Source organism: Theobroma cacao, chromosome 4 (assembly GCF_053813885.1).
Source record: "Theobroma cacao isolate CCN51 chromosome 4, ASM5381388v1, whole genome shotgun sequence".
In the NCBI taxonomy this organism is placed as follows: Eukaryota; Viridiplantae; Streptophyta; class Magnoliopsida; order Malvales; family Malvaceae; genus Theobroma; species Theobroma cacao.
The window spans coordinates 8,279,562-8,303,655 of record NC_142642.1 but is presented as its reverse complement, the minus strand read 5'-3'; positions in this window follow the sequence as shown (position 1 = coordinate 8,303,655).

Below are 24,094 nucleotides of genomic sequence, written 5' to 3'. Positions count from 1 at the left end.
CATCATCAAAAATAAGAGAGAACGAATGTTGACTCCATGTGCTTTTGATGATAACAAAACATTCTCATTCATTGGTGTCTAATTATATTATTTAAGTGTGCAAGAGAAAGCTTAAATTCATTAATATATTTGGTATTTGACAACAAGTCAAGATGCTTGTTCAGTTGCAAGATGGGGTAATTGTTTAAACAAATAAAAAAGAAAGAGCTTTAATGGAGACAAATTATTCTTAACCAATTAACACAAATCCTTAATAATTAAAGTAATTATGGGCACTTCACTAGGGACAGAAAAAGGGTCTTAATTGGTTAAACCAAGGTTTAATCAGTTAAGCGAGTGTTGTATGTAAAACAGAAGCCCTTTAATCGATTAAAGAAAATGAGTTAACTAGTTAAACATCAAAGTTAAAGTGTCAAGAAGCACCAAAATTCAAATTCAAAATATTAAAGACCATCCAAGGCACCAAACCAAGAGATTTAAAGTTGAAGAATTCTTAACTAGTTGGAGCCCATTTTAATTAGTTAAGGATGAATTGAGAGAAGCTTTAATTAGGTGAAGAGAGTATTAATCTGTTTAAAGGAGGTTGGCCAAAAATAATGCTTGAAGCTGCTTGAAAACAGAAAGTTCTTAATCAGTTAAATCTATCATTAATTGGTTAACACAGAGAATCAGTGTGCAAGCCAAAGAAGACATAATCAATTAAAGCTTGCCTTTAACTGGTTAATGAAGCATTGTCTGTACATTTGAATTTAAGCACAAAAGGACAAAATAACGGTTAGAAATAGCTAGTTTCTGTCTCCAACAGCTAGAAGTGATTTTTCAAGTATTTAAAGCCTCTCTAATAGTTAAAATATATAGAAAAGCCATCCAAAGTGATTTTGAGCTTAGAAGACCAAAACCCTTCTCTTTACACTTGTATTTCACTCTTATCTTTTGAAAAAATGTTTGAGCTTAATTTTGTATATCTTATATCAGCTATGTGGTCAATTGTACTTCATCTTTTCTTAATTTCTTATTTACTTAAAGTGTGAGAGACACTCTAAGGGGTGGATCAAGCTTGGGTTATCTTGGTTATTGTTGTAGGTTCTAACTTAGCATTCGAAAAGTTAGTTTTGGGTTTTGGTTGATCTTAGAAAAAACCACTGTTAAAGGTTTTGGCTGAACTTGTGAAAAACCATCATAAAAGCTTGGTGGAAGCTTGGCAATTCCATTGATTTTAGTGAGTTGGTTGAAAATCCTTGATTGAGAAATCAAGGTAGTGGATATATGTCACAGCCCAATTCCCAGGCCATGATCGGCACAAGTGCCTAATAGGCATAACCCACCAGGCCCAAGCAAGCCTCTCTTTCTTTAAGATCTAAAACTCATAATTTCTAATAAATATACTTTCAAAATTAAACTATGAGAACCAAGTATATATATATATATATATATATATATATATATATATAATGTTTCCAAAATAGGGTTATCATTCGTCAACCCTAAATGACATGGTTAATCAAATCAAACATACAAAGTGCACAACAATCTCACAATTTACTTTTAAGCAACTATATATACATGCAAAAGACCTTGACTATCAGCGGAGTGACTCTTGACGTGGGTATCGCTATTGGATGCCATGGTACCTACCAAATGGAGAATACAATTGGACACTTCCATCTAGGTCCCAACTACCTCCGAATCTGAAACATGAAGTTAAAAAGAGTGAGTATAAACCCAGTGAGTGAACATAGGAAGAGAACAAGCAAACGATAAAGAAAGTGTAGAAATCATGATGCACTTATGTTAAAAACAATGCAATTTAGTTTAATATCTTACTAAAACCCCTGATTTCAAACTTTGATTATTTAATCCCTTAGTGTTGAAGAATCCATGGTCAGCCATGAAGTTGAAAAGAGTGAAAACTATAGCAGAATCCAAGCAAGGCAAGCATGGTAGAGGAAATCTCGCTACAGCGAAAAGGCATTCTCGCTGCAAAAATTTCGCTGTAGTGAAATTCAGGGCAAAAATTTTGAACCTCCATTCAAAAGTTTCTCATTACAGTGAGAAAGAATTTTGCTGCAGCGAAAACCCAAGCTAGCATTTTTCCCAACCACCCAAGAGTTTCTCGCTGTAGCGAAAACCAAGGCTATTAAGTTAAAAGAATTCTTGTCATAATGAAAATCCATTTTTGCTGCAATGAAAATCAATTGGAAAGCATTTGTCAAATTTCAACATTCAATATTTAATACAATCACATTTTATTTCTTTAACCTCTATATATAACATATATAAAAACATATACAACTACCAGCATCACCCCAACTTTCCCCCAGCTCATGTGCACTCCCACACCGCACATTACAATATCATCATCAGCATCATGTGCTCTCTCACACCACACATGGCATATATCACCAACATGTGCACTCCCACACCGCACACTACTAGCACCGTCATGTGCACTCCCACACCGCAAACGCACGGTTATAATTATCACACAATAGCACCATTTAATGCATAACGTATACATGAACATAATGTAGGAACACATGAGCTAATCACATTGCACATTGCACATTTCACAAAATAAGAACATTTCATGAACGGCTTGTTCCCTAGGTATATTTTAAAGAAAAACAAATGAAATTTTCAAATGATTCATTCCAACACCTTACGATAGTGGGATACTACATCGTTATTAGTTCGGAGGCGTATCTAGCTATTTCTACTCGTCGGTCACTCGTTATGTCCTCTGGCACGCCACCACAGTACACTATCTTTACTTTTGCACTTCCTAGCAACAATCCAAACTCAATATTTTTAGTGTACATCATTTCTACCTAACTTTCAATACTTTGCTTCTCAATCCTCCATCCACATTCTTCCTTTTTCATTTCTTTCAAACAACATGCCATACAAACTTAACAATTTTCAACTAGCTTATGCAAATAGATTCTTACAACAACCATAATTCCTCACAATATGCCACTTAAAATTTCAACTACACAATAATAACTATTTCTCAAGATTTCTCAACTATACTTAAAACATCATTCGTTTTTTACCTTTATGGTTGCTTGACCTGTACATGCACTCCACTGTTCCTTTAAAACATTAATTATCAAGCTGCCAAAATGATTCACACATTATTTCTCCAAAGATTTAACTAACCGTGAGCTTAAAACACAAAAATCCTTACCTTATGTGTCTTGAACCTTGAGACCCACTTGATATTTCTTCAATTACTCTTGAATCACTCACTACCTAAGCCTTCCACTTTTCTCTCCTTTCTTCCCTTAGCCAATTTTCTCTATTTTTCTTCTCAAATGCATGGTGGTAAGGTGAAAATGGCATGGGAGCATGAAAATGGCGTGAGAGCACGAAAGAGAAGAAGAAAAATATCTTTAGGTGGGTAAGAAGCAGCCATGGGATAAGGATGAAAAGTCAAAGCTTCCTTTGAAAGCTTTGACTAAATTAATGGCAAAATTATCATTTTGCCCTCCAAGGCTTTCACCCTTTTTAATTGTATCCTCCCACAATCTTTTAATTCCAATTCCTTTACATTTTTTCTTCCTTAACACTTGTATCAATAAAATATCAAGTTTATGCTTCAACGCGATATCACCATAATATTTAAATATTTACTTACCCGCTCTAGCTTTATTTAATAAAGACACGCAAGCCCCATTAACGTCATTTTTCTTTGAAATTTCCTCATTCCTCTATTTCCCCACTTAGATTGAGCATATACTACTTCTTCATGAAAAAATTCTGACACTGAATAAAATATTAATATTTTAATATTATTTTATTAATAAAATATTATTTTATTAATAAAATATTATTTTATTAATAAAATATTATTTTATTAATAAAATATTATTTTATTTCAAAATTTTTCACTTGTCTCCTTGGCACCCAAAATGTCTTATTATGCTCCGATTCACTTTCGAATCACTTTTTATTTTGTTAATTCATCCTCAATAAAAATATTATTTTCTCGCATGCGAGATATTTTATTCCAAACTATTCCTTGCATCCTTCATCACTTTTAAACATTCTAATTAACCTCAATTGGCATCCGATAAACTTTATTAGCCACCATATCAAAGTACAGGGTATTATAATATAGGTTAAGAGAACCAAACCACTATAAATCATTATTTTTTGTCTACTTTCTTTTATTTTCCTTTTGTTCTTAACTCTTAAATCACTCCTCCAACAAGCCTTAAACTTCCATTATCAAATTCTTCAATTAGCTTTCTACTTGGAAAGAATTTTTGAGTTATTCGAAAAGTATTTTTCACCCCTCCTCTAGCACGCTCTTTGGAAGCAACCAGTGGTATCCGAGCTTAATCTTTGATTTTAAGGCTTAACATTTTAAGGGAAAGATCCAATGGCTGTTCAAAATTTTGATGATGTTGAGGGTCAATTCATAAATATGCCTCCTTTGTTTGATGGAAACAATTACCAATTTTGGAGAACTAGAATATCCAATTATGTTAGAACTTATGACTATAAGATGTGGGATGTCATTACCGATGGTCCTTTCATCCGTATGATTATTGATTCAGTAAATAAAGAGAAAACTCCCAAAAATAGAAGTAAGTGAACAAAAGCTGAAATGAGGAGAGTACAAATCAACTCTAAGGGCATGCACACTCTCATTTTTGAACTTGATTATAGTGAATACAATAAACTATTCATGTGCAAAAGTGCCAAAGAAATTTAGAAAAAATTAAAAGAGTTATATGGAGAGACAAAGAAAGAAAAGGAATTGGAAGACAATTTTTGTGAGAATCAATGCTCAATAAGCAACATGGCAAATGTAGACAAGGAATCAAGTGAAGATGAATCTTCAAATCAAATTGAATTATGCATCAAGGCTCTTGAAGAAATAAAAGTAATTTCTCCATCTTGTGAACTTAATTCATATCCTTTTGATGAATTGTATGATGCTTGTAAGGATTTAGCATTTGAGTTTGAGAAAATGAATTTGAAGCACAAAAAAACCATTTCCTTACTTAATGTTGAAAGTGAATTTTTGGTGAAAACAAAAATGGGCTTAGAAAATGAAAATGAAAATTTGAAAAAAGATTTTGAAGCTTACCAAAAGAAAATTGATATTTTGGAAAAAGAAAATTTTGATGTGAAAAGGAAATTTGAAGATTTATTAAATGAAAAACAAAAAGTTTTCATGAATTCCTCATCTTCCAAAATGACCAAATGCAATCATTACACATTTTATAGTTATTGCTCATACACTTGTTCAATTAGAAAATGTTTGCCTTATAAATTTAGATAAGTATAGGTTCCAAAAGAAACTTTGTGTGACGAGACTAACTTTCAAGGATTCAAAGCAATTTGGATACCAAAGATCAAATGAAAATTGTCTTTTGTAGGTGTGCTAAAGCAAGAAGGAACAATTTTTGAAGAATAAATGCTCTTTAGTCACTCATAAAGAAAAATAGGTGATCTCTATACTAAGAGATTATTTTTAATTAGAATTTTGATCGCTTGTTCATTGAATGTTTCATTGATTTAGCTTGGCTTTTAAAATTATTTGCTTTTCTTAGTTGAAAATTTTGGTTGCCTATTCTTGCTTGAATATTAAGTGTATAATTCTATAACTACTCTCCCTTAAGCCTTATTGATAAATCTGATTATGCAAAATTGAATTAATATGATACATGTTGTAAATTGCATAATCTTGAAGGAAGTAGAAGTTTATGATTGATAAGTATATGCTTGTATATGAACTTGAATATTTCTTCATGATCTCTTTCCAAAAGTTAGTCATTATTTTGATTGAGAAAGTTGCTTAGATAGTCGTATTTGTTTGGACTAATTTTGCTTTGTTATGTAAAATGATTTGTTATAATACTTGTGTATATATTACAAAATTTTTCTACATGCTTTGTTAAATTGGTTCATATCATTTTTTTTAAGAAAAATTATTTTTAAGCCTAACCTTGAGCACAAAAGCTTGATGATTGAAGATATGCGTGAAATGGCTAATATGTGCTTATTAGATTGATTTACATAATTACCTATAAACAAGGAAAATTGAGTTCAAAGAATTGACCTTTTGATTTCTTTGTGTCTAAGATAATTTGACCACTTGAACAACTTTTCTTTTAAGACTTAATTGAATGTTTCAAGTTGGTTAAAATTGAGCATGATAATCGTGACTACTTTAATTGGTACCTTTAAAGCAAAATAAGCTTATATGAGAAAAATGTTGCCATCATTTAAGTCTAGAATGATTTATGAATTGAATAAGTTTGTTTCATAATGAAATACTTGACTTGTTCTTATTGGATGTGTATGCTTGCTTTTATGCTTGAATGGTCATAAAGGCATTTCCGGCACATGATTGTGAGATATTTGAAAATGACCCTTGACATGCATAAACATGATTCATTATTCTCATTACACATTTCATAAATCATTTAAAGCATAATTGAAGAAATTTGAGTGATATTGAGCTTATGATTCTTTACAAAGCATGTCAAATCTTGAATGTTTCAAGTTGAAAAGTTTGTAAAGAAAAATTATGTTAGCTTTAAAATTATTATAGTTTTGATTATGACAAAATGATCAAATTTGCTTGAACATCATTTAAGTAATCTTTGACAAATTCTTGAAATTATTTAACTCCCATACATTTGTTCTTACATAGACACAAGCTTGAACTCTTGAAGTTATTGAACTATATCTATAAGCTTGTATGACTTAGGTGTATGAGTGCTTATGATTCTCATTCATCAAAGTTTGACTTAAAGATTAAAGGAAAATCTTGATGCACTCATTAAGGGGGAGTTTTGAATATCTTGTTTAATGATAAAAAAGAAAAAGGAAAGAAGGAAGACTAAGTTAAATAGAGTTAAATAGGTCTTCATGTTTAATTTATATGTGTGATGCTCAGTTTTGGTTTTGTTGAATATTATGTAAAGAAAAGTAGATACATTGACTAAGGGGGAACACCTCATTATGCATAAAGATTTGAAGCATTCATATTGAACATAGACATTGCATTCTTAATTTTGGAGTGTTTTGTGATCATAAAAAATAAGAGATAGAGAATGTTGACTCTATATGTTTTTTATGATAGCAAAATATTCCCATTCATTGATGACTAATTATATTGTTTAAGTGTGCAAGAAAATTAATGTATGAAATTAATAAATCAATCCTTTAAACTATATATTAAAAGAAAAAGGGAGATAAAAATAATGAGACATAACTGATTAACAAGGAGGAGGCTCATTAAAGGAATAAGGAAGAATGTCGGTTGGCCAAGATTCAAATTAGAGGAATGGCGGGCTGAAGAGTCTGAGAAATAGAACCAACTTAGTCGACCAAGTCAGTCGACTAAATGCTCTCTGCCAGAATCTGCAACCTGAAATAAAACCAACTTAGTCGACCAAGTCAATTGACTAAGAGCTCTCTATCTGTAAATTGAATCAGAGCACTACAAGACAGATTAACGGCTAAAACTCATCCTCAACTGTTTCCAACAGACATAAAATTGCCAAATTGCCATCAAAGTTGTATCTCCAAGTATAAAAGGGTCTTCCAACAATTAGAAACAAGTTCTTGGAAGTTTTAGAAGAGATTTAAGTCATTAAGAGCTGAAAAACCAAAAAATTCTCTCTTCACCTTACAGCACTTAAATGCCCATCCTTTGTATTTGTAATATGCACTCAACCTTGTACCATTTAGATCAACTTGTGATCATAGGTACTTTCTTATACTTCTCTTCTTGTATTCTTAGAGTGAGGGAGTCACTCTAAGTGGTTGTTTCAAGCTAGGATTGCTTGATTGTATTAAAGGTTCTAACTTAGCCTTGAAAAGTTAGTTGTTGGGTTTTGGTTGATCCCTTGAAAAACCATTATTGTAGGTTGTAGGTTGTGGTTGAGCCTTTGAAAAACCACTTTGGGTTTTGGTTGAGCCCATGAAAAACCATTGTGAAAGGTTGTGGTTGAGCCTTTGAAAAACCATTTTGGGTTTTAGTTGATCTCGGTAAAAACTATTGTGAAAGGTTTTGGCTAAGCCTGGTAAAAGTCATTGTAAAGCTTGGTGAAAGCTTGTTAATTTCACCGGTTCTTAGTGGATTTGTTGGGAAAATCCTTGATTGGATAATCAAGGTAGTGAATGTAGGTTTTGGACCGAACCACTCTAAATTGTGCTGTCTTGTTTACTCTGTTTTTGTTGTATTTTCATTCCTTCATTTGTCTCGCCTTTGTCTACACTTAGAGACAATTTTTGAAAGAGCCAAATTGTGTTATTCACCCCCCCTCTAGCATATATTATTGGGACCAACAAGTGGTATCAGAGCTAGTTCCCTGTTTTTAAGGTCTAACACCATTTGGGAGGATCCAAATAGCTCTCCAAAAATCCATAGTTGCTGAGGGACAATCAACAAACAGACCACCTCTGTTTGATAGCTTTAACTATCTTTATTGGAGCACTAGGATGTCAATTTACATTAGAGCTATAGATTATGAGATTTAGGATGTCATAACCGATGGTCCCTTCATTCCTTCAACACTAAATGTTATAAACAATAAGCTAATTCCTAAGCCAAGGTCCAAGTGGACAGAAGTTGAAATAAGGAGAGTATAAACTAACTCTAAAGCCATGCATACTCTCATTTGTGCACTTGATTATAGAGAATATGATAAAGTGTTCATGTGCAAAAGTGCTAAGGAAATTTGGCAAAAATTAGAAGAGTTATATGGAAAAACGAATATGGAAAAGGAATTGGAAGATAACTCTTGCGAAGATCAATGCTCAACAAGCAACATGGCAAATAGAGACAAGGAATCAAGTGAAGATGAATCCTTAAATCGAATTGAATTATGCTTCATGGCTCTTGAAGAGTTAAAGGTAACTTCTTCATCATGTGAACTTAATTCATGTGCTTTCAATGAATTACATGATGCTTTTGAGGATTTAGATTTTGAGTTTGAGAAAATGAATATAAAGAACAAGAAAATCATTTCCACACTCGATGTTGAAAATGAATTTTTGATGAAAACAAAAATTGATTTGGAAAAAGAAAATGAAAATTTGGAAAAGGATTTTAAAGCTTACCAAGAGCAAATTGATTTTTTGGAAAAAGGAAATTTTGACGTGAAAATAAAATTTGAAGATTTATTAAATGAAAAAGTGGAAAAAAGATCAAACTTGTGCTTGATGGCCAGAGATGATGAATCCAAGGTGTCTTCTACTTCTCGTGATATTTCAATTGATGGGCTACAAGATGAATATGAATGTCTCTATGATGAGTTTGAAAAGCTTGCATCAAAATATAAAACTTTGAAAAGAAAAGCTGCATCTCTTGAAAATGATTTGGAAAAGATAAGACATGATTTCAACTCTGTTTTTAAGCAAAGAAATTTTTTGCAAATTGAATTAGAACATTCAAAAACAGATTTTGAAATCTACAATTGAAGTTGAAAAACAGAACAGATGCTTTACAAGCTGCAGTTGCTAAAAATACAGCTCTTAAGAATTTAAGAAAAGAATCATCAAGAAATAGCACAAATTTCATAAGAAATGCTAATGATTTCTCCCCTAGATGCTTTGTATGTGATAGAACTGAACATTTATCCTATGATTGGTTTAGGAAAAGAAATGTGCAAAAAATTAGAAAAATTTGGGTTCCAAAAGGAACTTTATGCAACGAGACTAACTTTCAAGGATCCAAAGCAATTTGGATACCAAAGATCAAATGAAAAATGTCTCTTGTAGGTGTGCTAGAGCAAGGAGAAACAATTCTTGAAGAATGAGTGCTCTTGAGTCACACATAAAGGAAAATGGGTGATCTCTATGCTAAAACTCTTTTGTTTGTTTAAATGAGATTTTTGATTGCTTATTTATTGAATGTTTCATTGATTTAGCTTGATTTCTAAAATTGTTTGCTCTTCTTAATTGAAAACTTTGGTTGCCTATTCTTGCTTGAATATTAAGTGCAAAATTCTTTGAGCTTTTTTGATAAATCTTGGCTATGCAACTTGATTTGATATGATACATGCTATAAGTTGCAAGGAAGTATGAATCTAAAGATGGAGTATGTACTTATATTTGATCTTGAATATGTCATCATCCTTATTTTGAGAAAATTGTTTTGTTAAGATTGATTGATTACGAAAAATTGTCTCTATAAAATTTCCTCATGACTTATGACATTGTTTCTATTTTACTTCTTTGAGGAAAAATGATTTTTGGGCATAATTTTTAAACATAAAAAGTTGGGTAATGTGATAGAATTATGAGCATACTTGATGACTTACACTCACATTTATTCAAGAAGCCTGAAACAAGGAAAATTGAATTAAAAAAATTGTCCTTGATTTCCTTGTGCCTAACATAAGTCGACCATTTGAAGAATCTTGATTTACATTCTAGAACTTGTTTGAATAGTTCAAGATGGTTGATAATGAACTTGAAAGTTTTGACTACTTGAATTGGTACTTTTAAAGCAAAATGAGCTTATATGAGAAAAATGTTGCCATCCTTTAAGTTTAGAATGATTTATGAATTGAACAAGTGTGTTTCACAATGAAAATGCTTATGACTTGTTCTTATTGGATGTGCATACTTGCTTGTTAGCTTGAATGGTCATAAAGGCATTATTGGAACATAATTGTGAGAAATTTGCAAATGACCGTTGACATGCATATATATGATTCATTATGCTCATTACATATTTCATAAATCATTTAGAGCATAATGAAACAAAATTGAGTGACATTGAGCTCATAATTTTTCACAAAGCAAGTCTAATCTTGAATGTTTCAAGTTAAAAAGTTTGCAAAGAAAGATTATATCTTTATCAATTGATTTTCTTGTAAAATCTTTTTATCCTCCTCAATTGAAAATGATTTCTTAATTTTTTGTTTTTAATGATATAGCATGGTTGAGCAAACTTGATTCAATATATTTATATAAATTGCTCAAATTTGATGTTGCTTTGTATTTCTCTCATGATTTGTGAAATTGATTGAAAGGGATTTCTTAAGCATGATTTTGAGTCTGATAATTTAACATTGATGGCATTTTTCAAGTAAAAGAACATATCTATTTGCAATGTTTGGCATTCTTGAGATTATAATGATTTCAATGATATATAACTTGAACAAGCATACCTTGTATTGAAAATGCCATTATATCTTGTTCTTGTTAGAAATGATTACTTGAATAACCTCAAGAGCATTTTTGTCCATATGCTAAAAATTGTTGAAAATGCTAAATTTGATACTTATTATGCTTAAACATTGTTTAAATACTTGTTATACATGTTATAAGTCATAGTCACGTATCATGATGTAAATTGAATATGTTTGAGCATATTAAAGGCATGATTCTTCAAATAAGCATCTCAACTTTTTAGCACTTGTGAAAAATGAGTAATAAAAGCCAAATTTTGAGTTCACATGTTTTTCTTGAAGAATTTTTTATCATACATGTTTAAAATGATATTTTAACATGGTTGAAATGAAATTCTAAATTTTTTTCACACAAATCCATGTTTTGAGATCATTATACCTTAGAATATTGCATGTTTTCCACCTTTCTTTGGATTTTCAATATGTAGGAATCAAGCATAATTGACTCTTCAGCATTGCTAGTCGACTATTGTAGAACAAAATGCAAACAATGCTACTGGACCCAAGGGATATGTAGTTGACTCTTGAGTGCTCTAAAGCCAAAATGGACAAGTTTTAAGTTCCAAAATGTCTTTTTACTTTACATCTTGTCCATTACAATATTTTTTTCCCTATATTTCCTTTTTCAAAGATGATTTTTGACTCTTAAAAACATGCAACCGGAATACTCTCATGATCATTAGGTGCAAGTACATGTTCTTGAAAATGCAAAACTTGCTGAAAAATGGGAAATCCTTTTTGATGGCATAAATCTACTTATTCCCAAGCATGACACTCATATTGATTCCATAAATTCTCATGTATTTACAACAATAAAATAGAAATACGAGAAATTGTTCATCAATGCTTGAATTTGTTAATTCGATTGGATTTTCATGTGCATATATAGAAAATATCTTCTCATGAAAATTGAAATGTTCAAATGCTAATCAAGGAACAATTCTTGAAATATACTTTACATTTGTGCTTAAATGATTATTTCAAAATTGATTTCTTGATTATGCATACTTATTCGATTAAGAGGAACTCATTGAACTTAATGAAAATATTCTTGGTTCATCTACTATATTGGTCAAGACACATGCTTACATGATTTTTCATTTTCCTTGACCTTAAGGTTTGAAGTTTAAAACTTGACTTGAACCATACATTTGAATATGAATTTAATTGTCAAGTTTGATCATGGCATATATTGTGAGTTGACATAGTTGAAATTTATTTTGAATATGTATTTGAATATGTATTTAAATGTTAACTATGTCTTCATTGAGCCTTAACGTGTACATGATCTAAAGATTTTGTGTGCATCCAACTTTAGCTTATAGGTCACCATAAACAACTTGACATGCCAAATAAAATATGGCCTATAGCTTTAGTTAGCAATGAATGCCTAATGTGCTTTGATTAAATATCTCTTTCTTGAATCTTGATAATTGGTATTCATTGATGATTGAATGTTCAATTTGAATATATTCATGAGTTGACTGCTTTGCTTTCAATATTCTATAATAATTGATATCACTCATTAATCATGAATTATTGAGATATTGCAGGTACCTTGAACTTCAATGGTTGCATATTTTTTCAATGGGTATATGTCTACATTGAACTCATACTTGCACTTTGATGAACAAAATTGGAATCATGATTAAGGAAAATAGCCATGTTATTTCTTGTAATCATGTTTGTGCTTATTTGATCATAACTTTCATACATGATTGCAGTAAATGAAAGTTCTCCTTGAATTGACAATTTCATATATAATTTGGAGAATAAATCTTGCTATGCTTGCTTCAAAATGATTTGGATGAATGACCGCTTGGAATTGATTAGGAAAAATACTCACTAAAAATGCTTAATGATGATATTTTTTAATTTCTCCTTGAGTTGCTATTTTTAGGGAATTTCCTAGAAATGCTTGATTGATATACTACTTGGTTGATTGATATTGAGAATGAATAATGAATGCTCGATGATGATTGATAATTCTTGATGATAATTGAGAATGTGCTTGAAGACTAATGATTTCTTAGACATGGCTAGGAACTACTTTGCAAATATTTCTTGAAATGTGAAGTATTCAATGCATATGTTGAACATTTATTCAAATGCTCATACTTTTTTAGTTCCATGAATACTTGAGTATTAAGGAAATAATTGAATATCCATTTGAATGCTCATTTATTCTAGGCTCATGATTTCTCTCCTAATACTTAATCTATAGAGGATCTCTAACAATTTGTGTTGAGCTTATGATTTCTTAAGGGGGAGTCAATCATTGTCCTTGATATCATAAGGAATTAAGATAGTCAACAACAAGGTTTGGTGAGATTCCACATTTGGTGTTCTTCGTTACCGGTAACATCTTTCTAAACACCAAAATAGATATTGTGCCTTATATTGCTTCTCACTTAAACTTGAATGTTGAAATGCATAATTGGTATCAAGTTTTAGGTTTTCTCAATTAGTGTCTAGCTTTAAAATTAGCATCAAGCTTTATAATTGTCTCTTCTCTCTTGAGCTTTAAATTGATCATATCTTTCTCAAATGTTTTGAGCCTTGAAGTTGATATGCTTGAAATGCTTGGTGATATGGGAAGTCTTTACTAGTGCTTTATCGATTGATATAATGAGCTTTAAAATGATTCCATCTCTCATAATTGATATTGTGTTTTTACAAAAGGGGATATTTTACTTATATCTATCAATTGGTATATTGAGCTTTAACACTTGGTATTGGAGTTCAAACATGGGTTATGTGCTTATTGAACATCTTTATGATCATCTTTGTTGGACTTCATAATTGCTATGCGCACATTTTGCTTATAGTATATATTCAAGCAGTTAAGTGCATATATATGATGACTTGGTGACTTTATGGTTACATATTCATGGTCTTAATGCTTATATTCTTGATGGATTTTGCTAACCATTATTTCTTGAGCTTAAGTGTTTAATGCTCACTCTTTTTACTCTATTTGATATAACAAAAAGAGGGAGAAAGTTTATGAGCAAATTTAATTTTATGCATATGTTGAGGGGGAGATTTTAAAATCATTTCAAATGCAAATTATGCTCATAGTTTTGACATATCAAAAAGGGGGAGATTGTTAGCTTTAAAATTATTATAGTTTTGATTATGACAAAATGATCAAATTTGCTTGAACATCATTTGAGTAATCTTTAACAAATTCTTGAAATGATTTTACTCCTATACATTTGTTCTTACATAGACACAAGCTTGACTCTTAAAGTTATTGAACTATATCTATAAGCTTGTACGACTTAGGTGTATGAGTGCTTATGATTCTCATTCATTAAAGTTTGATTTAAAGATTAAAGGAAAATCTTGATGCACTCATTAAGGGGGAGTTTTGAATATCTTGTTTAATGATGAAAAAGAAAAAGGAGAGAAGGAAGACTAAATTAAATAGAGTTAAATAGGTCTTCATGTTTAATTTATGTGTGATGCTCAGTTTTGGTTTGTTGAATATTATGTAAAGAAAAGAAGATACATTCACTAAGGGGGAGCACCTCATTATGCATAAAGATTTAAACCATTCATATTGAACATAAACATTGCATTCTTAATTTTGGAGTGTTTTGTGATCATAAAAAATAAGAGATAGAGAATGTTGACTCTATATGTTTTTTATGATAGCAAAATATTGTCATTCATTGATGACTAATTATATTGTTTAAGTGTGTAGGAAAATTAATGTATGAAATTAATAAATCAATCCTTCAAAGTGTATATTAAAAGAAAAAGGGAGATAAAAATAATGAGACATGACTGATTAACAAGGATGAGGCTCATTAAATGAATAAGGAAGAATGTTGGTTGGCCAAGATTCAAATTGGAGGAATGGCGGGCTGAAGAGTTTGACAAACAAAACCAACTTAGTCGACCAAGTCAGTTGACTAAATGCTCTCTACCAAAATCTACAACCTGAAATAGAACCAACTTAGTCGACCAAGTTAGTCGACTAAGAGCTCTTTGTCTGCAAATTGAACCAGAGCACTACAAGATAGATTAACGGTTAGAACTCATCCTCAACTATTTTCAACGGACATAAAACTGCCAAACTGCCATCAAAGTTGTATCTCCAAGTATAAAAGGGTCTTCCAACAATTAGAAACAAATTCTTGGAAGTTTTGGAAGAGATTTAAGTCATTAAGAGCTGAAAAACCAAAAAATTCTCTCTTCACCTTACTGCACTTAAACGCCTATCCTTTGTTTTTGTAATCGGCACTCAACCTTGTACCATTTAGATCAACTTGTGATCATAGGTACTTTCTTATACTTTTCTTCTTGTATTCTTAGAGTGACGGAGTCACTCTAAGTGGTTGTTTCAAGCTAGGATTGCTTGATTGTATTAAAGGTTCCAACTTAGTCTTGAAAAGTTAATTTGTAACAACCCTTCCTCGGTAGCTACCGACGTCCGAGACCTCCGAAATATCTCGTCAAGTCCTGAAAAAGTCTTAATGAAATTTCTCAATAACTCATTGTACACTTTTACTAAACCATATTAATGTTTGAACCATATATATTCATAACGTCAATTCAACAACAAGCATAGCCATTAAAATTTAACTTTAAGTCATGATATCACAATTAAATACATTGAGTTCAAAAATCCCAAATTTTCTTTTATATCAAAACTAATATTTGTTTACATAGTAAAACCAAGTACTACAACTCAAACTCCAACAGCGGAGTGACTCGGGATAAAATGCTATGAGATGCCTTTACCTATCTGCGATGGACCATACGTGCCGACGATTACACACTAGATCGATCCCTGTCTGCAAAAAGGGGAAAAGAGAGGTGTGAGTCTCACAGACTCAGTGATCATCAGCTCCATGAGTAGGGCATAGATGGGAAACAAGCAAATAGAAGATCAATTGAAAATTAAAATGCAGGATTATAAAAACAATTTATTTCAAATGGGAGTTTGTGCCTTATATGAAAAATCGAGGATTTCTTACGCAGTGTAACCACTTCAATTGGTAAATCAACCAAGGCAGATAAAAATTTTTGCTACAAAACAGATCAATAACCTTATTCCAGTCAATCATTTGAAATATTGAATTAAAACAATTTTACATAAAGAAAATTTCACACTCAAGATCAATTTACATTTTGCTCAAATCAAATCAATATATTCGGCAAGCTCCCATGAAATCGAATGTTAATCAAACTCATACGAAAATCACAAATCACCTCGCACTCGAGGAGTTAAAATTCATTTCACCATAAAAATAAGGGGAGCTACAGAAAAACCTTTAAATTTTGTTTTCACCATGCAAAGAAATATGAGTTTGAAAACCCAGAGATGCCACTCTCGAGTAGGGAATGAAAGTAAACCCGTGGTCCTATTACCACGTAATAACATCCGGAAGCATCGCTTCCACTGGATTTCCATGTGCCATGGCAGTCTCACGACGTTGGCCGACATCAAAGAATCAAGCGGTTGCAACAGCGTAATCATCTGGTGGCCTAGCCACACATACATATATCACAGGTCGTGGCCCCAACCACGCCTAACCGCCCGTCGATGACCCAATGGTTCTCTAGCTAAAGCTCACTCGTGCACGAGGGTCACACTTAACCGATGTGACATTTGGCCTACTCTCGACGCTCTCGGTTTATAAAATTATTTTAAAAATCACTTTTTTCCTTGAACTCTCATTTCAAAATTATTTTCAAAGCATTCAACATAGGGTATGATAAAATCTATCATTTTCTCGAAACATATTTATGCATGAATTTCAAAACAATAATTCGCATGGTGAATAAGCAATATAACCATGAATGCACACTACACAATATAAGGCATAGATTTTGAGGCAAAACAGTGTGAAGGGCTTATTTCCTGATTTTCAAAACACTTTACATATAATTTATACATATATATATATATATATTTGAGACGATTTCTAAACATAATTTGCAATCACAATTTCCTAAGATTGTTACCAGCACATGCTATTCACAATTTTCACGTTTAAAATAAATCATACGTATAGGTATATATTTACAAAAATTTTAAAATTGGCACCCCCTACTCACCTCACAATAGCGAGATTACTACATCGCTATTGATTCGTACGCGTGTATAATTATTCCTATTTGCCAGTCACATACTTCGTTTGGCATGCTTCCACAACAAACTTTCCTAGCAACAATTTAAACCCAATACACTTAGTGCATCAATTCCACTTCTCTCTCTCATTTTATCATAAATCCACATTATTTCTCCTCATTTCTTCCAAATATTTTACCATTCAACTTAACACTCTCAACCAAATTATGCATATAAATTCCTTAGATAATAATAATTCTTCACAACGAATCTTTTAAAATTTCTTAACTTCATTTGAGCACTATTCGTAAATTTCATATTTCCTTCTTTACTTTAGTCCTATGACAGCTCCTAATAAAATTTTTAAATATTGTATTAAAGTAATTTAAATTTAATTCATATCAGTAATAACCAAAATTTAATTAAACAAGTGGCTAGCTTAGAATAATCCAACTTCATAATAGGCCAAATAAAAGCAAAGAAAATTTTTCTTTACCTATTTGGACTAGGTTCGTCCAAGTCCAATTTTTTCACCTTTATTCTCTCTTGGGCTTTTCCTCCTTTATGTCTATTGGGCCCTTTTTATGGGCTCTCCCCAATTTCTTCCTATTAGGCCATGCCCATTCTTTTCTTATTAGGCCATGCTCACTCTTTTTTTTTTCTTTTCTTTTCTTTCTTCTTCCTCTTCTTTTCCCGCCGGCCTTCCTTCTCTCCTTTCCTTTCCTTTCTTCTTTCTCTCCTCTCACCAGCCTTTCTTCTTTCTCTCCTCTCACCAGCCTTTCTTCTTTCTCCTTTCCTTCCTTTTCCTTTCTTATTTCCCTTCTCCTCCCGCCGGCCTTCCTTCTCTCTCCTTTCCTTTCTTCTTTCTCTCCTCCCGCCTGGCTTTGGTTGAATTTTTCTACTCTCTCTCTCCCTCACAACCAACTTTTTTCTCCTCTCTCTCTCTCACCGCCCGTCACCCTCTTTTTCTTCTCTTTTTTTTTTCTTTCTTTCTTCTTTTTTTTTCTTCTCTCTTCTTCTTCTTTCTTTTCTTCTTCTTTCTTTGGCCAACACTCTTCAGATTTTTCCTTCCTTTTTCTCTCTCCTCATCATCTCCTTTATTTCTCTCTACTTTCCTTCTTTTTCTCATTCTTTACCAGCCCCACCATCATCATTTCTCTTTTTTTTTATACTATTATATATATACATTTTTATATTCATTTACTAATATTATTATTTATTTTATTAATTATTTATTTTACTTCCTCAAAACAATAAAATTTTCATACTAATTTTCAACTTCCTTGTATTTGCTACACAATCTTCAAGTTTTTCATATTTTAAAATTGGTCCTTTCGACACGTGTAAAAATTCTAATTTCCTTCTATCTTCTTTCTCTTACACGTGTACAACCAAAACATCGAAGTTATTTTTCAACGCGGTATCACTGTAATATTTAAATATTGACTTAGCCGCGTTAACTCTATTTAATAAAATCATGCAATTTCACTTACGTCATTTATCTCCAAAATTCATTCATACTTCTTCTCCCTCACTTAAATTAGTTATATAATCCTTCTTCAGACTGATTCCCATAATTAATAAAATATTTAATATTTTAATATTATTTTATTCATAAAATAATATTTTATTCTAAAATATTCTTCTCACCTGTAACCGCTCTTTGACACTTAGATTTACATCAAATGACCTTTTGTATTATCGATAAGGTCTTATTGACTACTAAACGAGGTCACAGGGTGTTACATAATTGTTGGGTTTTGGTTGATCCCTTGAAAAACCATTGTTGTAGGTTTTGGTTGAGCCCGTGAAAAACCATTGTGAAAGGTTGTGGTTAAGCCTTTGAAAAACCACTTTGGGTTTTAGTTGATCCCGGTAAAAACTATTGTGAAAGGTTTTGGCTAAGCTTGGTAAAAGCCATTGTAAAGCTTGGTGAAAGCTTGTTAATTTCACCGGTTCTTAGTGGATTTGTTGGAAAAATCCTTGGTTGGATAATCAAGGTAGTTGATGTAGGTTTTGGACCGAACCACTCTAAATTGTGTTGTCTTGTTTACTCTGTTTTTATTGTATTTTCATTCCTTCATTTGTCTCGCCTTTGTATACACTTAGAGACAATTTTTGAAAGAGCCAAATTGTGCTATTTACCCCCCCTCTAGCACATATTATTGGGACCAACAGATTAAATCTTTATCAATTGATTTTCTTGCAAAATCTTTTTATTCTCTTTGATTGAAATTGATTTATTGTTTTTGATGATATAGCATGGTTGAGCAAAATTGATTTGATACATGAATTGCATAAATCCCATTTTGCTTGATATTTCTCTCATGATTTATGAAATAGATCGAAAGAGTTTTCTTAAGTATAATCATGAGTATGATAATTTGACGTTGATGATATTTTAAGCAAATGAACAAGTCTTCTTGTAATGCTTGAAACTACAATGATTTCAATGATATAAAACTTGAACAAGTGGCCCTTATGTTAAAAATGCTATTATAACCTATTCTTATTGCAAATGAATGCTTGAATGACCTTAAGGGCATTTTTATTTATATGTTGAAAAAATGTTGAAAATGTGAAATTTGATGCTTATTATGCTTAAACGTTGTTTAAAATACGTGTACATTTTATAAGTCATATTTACACATAATGATGAAAATTAAACATGCTTGAGCATATTAGAGATATAATTCTTCAAATGAGTATTTTAACTTTTTAGGACTTGTGAACAATAAGTAATAAAAGCCAAAATTTGAGTTTACATGTTTTTCTTGAAAAGAATTTTATTATACATGTCCAAAATGATGTTCCAAACATGGTTGAAATGAAATTCTAAATTGTTCTCACACAAGTGTTGGTCCCTAGTAAATGTGCTAGAGGGGGTGAATAACACTTTTTGGCTCTTGCTAAAATTGACTTCTAATTGGGGACAAATGCAAGATAAAAGAAAGATTTAAAGATGAATAAAAACTAAAAACTGAGCAGACAATCACACTAGAATTTATAGTGATTCGGTCCAAGACCTACATCTACTACCTTGATTGTTCAACCAAAGATTTTCCAAATCAATCCACTATGAATCGGTGAAATTCACAAGCTTTCACCAAGCTTTACAATGGCTTTTACTAGGCCTAGCCAAAACCTTTCACAATGGTTTTTACCGGGATCAACCAAAACTCAACACCTAACTTTTCAAATCTAAGTTAAAACCTATACTCAATCAAGCAATTCTAGTTTGAATCAACCCCTTAGAGTGACTCGCTCACTCTAAGAATATAAGGAGAGAAGTGATAAGAGTGTACCTATGATCACAAGGTTGATCTAAGTGGTACAAAGTAAAGTGCAGATCACAATTACAAAGATAGGAGTTGAGTGCAGTGAATGAGCAGAGAATATTTGCTGCTTTTTGAGCTCTCTTGTGTTCTTAGAAGCCTTGAGTACATATCTAGCTGTTAGAAGCCTCTTTTATACTTGGAAAATCAGCTTTGAAGTGAGTTAGATAGTTTTTGACCGTTGGAAATAGTTTTGTTGCAGTTTTGGCCGTTAATCTATCCTCTAGTGCACAATTCAATTTTTTTTGCAGAATGCTCTTAGTCGACTAACTTATGTCTTAGTACACTAAGTTGTCTCTGTTTGCTGTTTCTAGTTTCTGACAATGAGCACTTAGTCGACAAGCTTACTTTTTGGTCGACTAAATCGGTTCTATTTTGAAGTCCAGATTTCTGGCAGTAGCTTCTTAGTCGACTAACCCATTTCTTGGTCAACTAAGTCTTTTCTGTTCCTCAATACTCTTGAGCCCGCCAACTTCTGATTTGAATTTTAGCTGACTAACCCTTCATTATTTAACTAAAGAGCTTCTATTTTATTAATTAGTTGTGGCTTCTTATTCATATGCCTTTTTGGTATGTCCTAAGGAATTATTTATTTACCATAGGCATACAATTTTTGTCCTGCACACTCAAGTAGAATTATTAGACACAAATGAATGAGAATGTTTTATTATCATCAAAAACTAATGGAGCCAACAACAAGTCAATATTTTGAGATCATTGTACCTTGGAACATTGTATGTTTTGCATTTTTTTTTTTTAGCTTTTTAATGTGCAGGGTTAAGCATAGTCAACTCCTAAGCATAACTAGTCAACTATTGGAGAACAAAATGCAAAAAAAAAATATTACTGGAATGATAAAAAGTCAACCCCCAAATATATGTAATTGATTCTTGAGTGCTCTAAAGTCAAAATGGACAAGTTTTGAGTTACAAACTATTTTCTTACTTCATTTCTTGTCCATTGCTATATTTTCTTTCATGAATTTCCTTTTCAAAGATGATTCTTGACTCTTTAAAACATGCATTATGAATATTTTCATGATCATTTGGTGCAAGTACATGTTCTTGAAATTGCAACATTTGTTGAAAAATGGGAAAACTTTGTTGATTGCTTAAATCTATCTATTCCCATGCATAACACTGATATTGATTCCATAAATTCTCATGTGTTTACGATGTTAACATTGAAAAATGGGAAATTATTCATGAATACTTGAATTTATGTGCTTACATAAATAATATCATTTCTTGAGAATAAATTGTTCAGGTGCTTATGTTGAAAAATCTTTTCAATGAATCCTAAGATCAATTCTTGAAATATGCTTTATAATTGTACTTAAATGATTGTTTCAAGATTAATTCTTTGATTATACTTATGAAATTGATCGTGATGAACTTGTTGAACTTCATGAAAATAAATTTTGGTTCATCTATTATATTGGTCAAGGCTCATCCTTACATGATTTATCATTTTGCTTGACCTTAAGGTTTAAAGTCTAAAAATTAACTTGAGCTATGCATTTGATTATGAATTTAATTGTAAATTTTGATCATGACATATATTGTAAGTTGACATAGTTGAAATTTATTTTGAATATACATTTTTTTTTATGCTGGAAGTTCTTGCACGGCCCAGCTACCCTGTAATTATTTTATTAATAATCGAAAAGTTAAGTACAAAGGGGAGGGAGTTAAGTACAAAAGGGAGGGAGTTATGATGAATAACTTGACACGTCAAATGAAATATAGCTTATAGCTTTAGTTAGCAATAAATGCCTAATGTACTTTCATTAAATATCTCTTTCTTGAATCTTGACAATTGATATTCATTGATGATTGAATGTTCACTTTGAATATATTCATGAGTTGAGTGCTTTACTTTTCAATATTCTAGAACAATTGATATCACTAATGAATCATGAATTATTGAGAAATTGCATGTAACTCGAACTTCAATGGTTGCATAGTTTTTGAATTGGTATATGTCTATATTGAACTCATGCTTGCATTTTGATAAACAAAATTGGAATCATGATTAATGAAAATAGCTATTTTATTTCTTATAATGATGTCTGTGCTTATTTGATCATGACTCTCATACATGATTGCACTAAATACAAAATGCTTTGGTCATACTTTATTAATAATGATATGCCTTATGTGAAAGCTCTTCTTGAATTGACAATTTCATATATAATTTGGGAAATACATCTTGCAATGCTTGCTTCAAAATGACTTGGATGAATGACTACTTGAAAATGATTTGGAAGAACACTAGCTAAAAATGTTTAATGATAATATTTTTTATAATTTCTCCTTGAGTTACTATTTTCATATATGAATTAGGGAATTTCTTGGAAATGCTTGATTGATACTACTTGGTTGGTTGATATTGGGAATAAAAAATGAATGCTTGATGATGATTAGTTATTGATAATACTTGATGATAATTGAGAATGATGCTTGAAGACTAATGATACCTTAGACATGTCTAGGAACTACTTTGCAAATATTTCATAAAAATATGAGCATTTGATGCATAGGTTGAACATCTATTCAAATACTCATACTCTTTTAGTTCCATGAATACTTGAGTATTAGGGAAATAAATTAATATTCATTTGAATGCTCATTTATTCTAGGCTCATAATTTCTCTCTTAATATTTGATCTATTAAGGATCTCTAAAAAATTTTTGTTGAACTTATGATTTCTTATGGGTGAGTCAATCATTGTCATTGATATCATAAGGAATTTAAATCTTCAACAATAAGGTTTGGTGAGAATTCAACATTTGGTGTTCTTCATTATCGATAACATCTTTCTAAACATCAAAATTGATATTGTGCCTTATATTGTTTCTCACTTAATCTTGAATGTTAAAATGCATAATTAGTATCAAGCCTTAAGTTTTCTTAATTAGTATCTTTCTTTAAAATTAGCATCAAGCTTTATAATTGTCTCTTCTCACTTGAGCTTTAAATTGATCATATCTTAAATGTTTTGAGTCTTGAAGTTGATACGCTTGGAATGCTTAATGATAATGAAAGTCTTTACTAGTGCTTTACCAACTGATATAATGAGCTTTAAAATGATTCCATCTCTCATAATTGATTTTGTGCTTTTACAAAGGGGGAGATTTTACTTATATTTATCAATTGGTATATTAAAATTTAACACTTGGTATTAAAGCTGAAATATGGCTTATGTGCTTATTGAACATCTTTATGCCTATCTTTCTTAAACTTCATAAATGTTATGTCCACATTTCGCTTATAAATATATATACATGTGGCATTCTTATTGATGATTCTCTTGATGAATTAATACTTGAATGTATTTAATGGTTATATTTCTTAATGACTTGGTTTAGGATATTAAGTACATATATATAATGACTTGGTAGCTTTATGGTTACATATTTATGGTCTTAATGCTTATATTCTTGATGATTTTTCCTAACCATTATTTCTTGAGTTTAAGTGTTTAATGCTCATCCTTCTTAACCTTT